Consider the following 3,148-nt stretch of genomic DNA (forward strand, 5'->3'; position numbering starts at 1 on the left):
TCAACTCATTAATCAAAAATTGAATGTTGCATGTTCGGTTTAATTTGGTTAAAATCAATATGATTTGGGCTATTGATGACATCTTATAAAGTAAGGGTTTAACTTTTATGTGGAGTGATTGTTGAATTAACTCAATTAGATTTGGTTAATAATTAAATTCCAATTGTCGATTGGATTCAAAAAAAAAAAAAAAAAAAAATCCAATTGTCGATTATAATGTTAAAGGGCTACTCATCCTATTGTTAGCTTGTATGGTTTTGGGATAAAATTCCGTTAATTTGAACTTATAAAGGGTTAGTTCTCTTCAGCTTCAGTTCAATTATGTTCCTAATTTCTTCCTCTCATAAAATATTTAGTTTAGTAAACCAGAAGGTCTAAAGTGAAGCTCTATATTAGTGTACAGTCCAAATCCGTATTTTAAACTATATCAACATATAGCAATTTAAGACTGCAATAATAAATTATAGCAACAATTTTTGGTAGAATGGTATGATGGTCAATGCTATTAATCATCTGTCAACGTTGTATGTGATTTGGATATGGACTTCCACTTCCAACCCTCTTAAAGGTTCATGCTCGTGATGTCTTTTTGCCCTTTTGAATTACAGATTTACAGTATCCTTTTTCACCTTATTCGCTCATCTTTATAGTCCACAATCATAATTTTTTTTTGTTTGAAATAATCCACAATCATACACTTCGTATATAGTATAAGTGTATAACATTGAAGAAGAAATCAAACATTATATTGTGCACATGTACCATAAATCAACATGTTTTATTTTAACCTAAAAAGAGCGATATACAAGAAGATTAGATCCGTCTTCTTTCAAGCATACGACTTCTAAACTATCACATCATATTACTATTATTTCACATAATAGAAAGCTTCAAACTATGAGCAACGTACATGTATTTCAAAGGTACCACATTTATAAATGGTTTCATATGAAACAAGTTGAATTTCACAAGTTTTTTTTTTTTTTTTTGAAACAAATAGTTGAATTTCACAAGTATAAACCACGTACTTTAGAGATAGATAGCAGTCATATAAAGCACACATACTTGAAATAAAGAGGCATATTGGATATGTCTCGAAAAACTACCATTTATCATCTCGATTTATAGTCAATGTGTCAAAAGTATATCAAACTAGATATGACCACAGTATTTTAAGGCCGACCAACACTATAATTAAGGTCGACTTATACAATTATTATAACTGTTGGTCTATTACGCAGGTAATTAACTAACAACTACTTGTACTATATATGTTACGTATTTTTTTAAAACCTATTGAATAAGTTATTACGATGTGATGTGTGTAAGAACTGTAACCCTAATTTAGATTTCATAAATTCTTATACTTGACGCATCCTAACACTTGTTTACAATGTGATAGAGTCAAGATAAAGTTACTAATAATAGGGATTATAAAGTTACTGACCATGCGTAAATGAGGCTATCAACAAACAATGAGGATAGTGATTTAAATGATGACCTCTTATTGGAATTCAATGTTCTTTGAACCATGTAGGATTTTTTTTTTCTTTTCTAATTTTAACCCTCTCTATGATAAAGCAACTACATAATTATTAATCAGCGACATGGATTGATGAGCAATGCTCGAGTTTAGAGTAGTCCGGATCAAGCATTATAAAAGAAACTGTGCTAAAAGCAACCACAATCAGTAGATAACCTTCATGTATCATATTTAAGTTTTAACAAAAGTGCTACGAATCATTGGCGATTATATGAATATATGGAGAAATTTATATAAAGAACTAGGGTTGGGTATCGAATTATCCGAAGACACATCTATCAATAATCTTTAGTTTGATCTTAGCGCAAAATTAAATTAATACATTGCATATAAGACCTAATAGGCTACTACGAAGTACTAATTATTGATTGCGCGCACATGTGCTTGCTCACAAATCTTACCTACATATATACTTCTACCACTAAATTCATTTCTTTACGCTATTACTCCACCCTTACCCTAACCCTAAACATCAACATACATTAAACAATAAAATAATTAAAGGAGTAAGTACATGGTGAACAGTGCACCAGTCGAAATCTTACCAAACCTCAAGCAACTACATTACCATCAAATTAAAGCTACTCCAACCATGCACGTATCGAACGAATAGATTGATTATTCTTAATTAGTTAATTGATTATGTTTAGACACAATCATAAATAATTATAAGATTGATTACTCTAAAATATAATTAAACTCATACTATAATCCGATGGATGTACAGAGTTCCATGTGCATGATCATGAGGTGTATACCACATTAGTACAATATGGGTTATGCATGGCACTTTATATCATTTATTTATAAAAATAATTATAATATATGGTTTTTGAGTACTTTTCGAGGAACAGAATAACTTGAGATACATCATAACATCAAAGCGCACCTAAATTCCTAAAGTATTAATATGACATCATACATCTTGAGAATCGTGGGCATATGGATAAAGGGTTATTGTAGATTTGTAGGACTAATAATAGTACTCTATTGTGTTTTTATATTGAAAATTTTGTGGCCGTCATTTAATAGAAATACTCTTTCTGTCTCTAAAAGTTTACAATTCATTATGATAAATCTTTTAAAAGAGTAGGCGTTAGAAAAAAAATTAAAATAAATACTCCTTGTAGAATATCTGAATAAGAGAGTAAAAACATTCACGAGTATAGAATCAAAGGGTAGATAATATAAAACATAGATAGTGAAAATGTATAATTATTTGCGCAATTTCTATCTTACTCCTGGAGTACCATGCACACGGTACTCCAAGTTTATAAAATTCATGTTATTTGGATTTTAACTTCTTATTATTTCAATTTATATATATGTTATTTTAAAATAAATGTATGTTATTTCGCCCCTTTCTCAGTCATCTTCCTCCCACACTCACTCTCTATCACCCTCTCTTAGCTACTCCAACTCAAAATTACACACTTTCTCTTCCTTTCTTCTTTCAATTTTCCAGAAATCAACCTCTCACTCTCACTGTTTCTCTTCCTCTCACTACTCCAACTCTAAATCAAAGACACTTTCTCTCTCCTCTTTTCTTCTTCCAATTTTCTGGGTTTCTTATAAATCAATTGATTTGAAGCCATTTAATAAGGG

This window comes from Chenopodium album, chromosome 24 (genome assembly GCF_948465745.1).
Source record: "Chenopodium album chromosome 24, dcCheAlbu1.1, whole genome shotgun sequence".
Lineage (NCBI taxonomy): Eukaryota > Viridiplantae > Streptophyta > Magnoliopsida > Caryophyllales > Amaranthaceae > Chenopodium > Chenopodium album.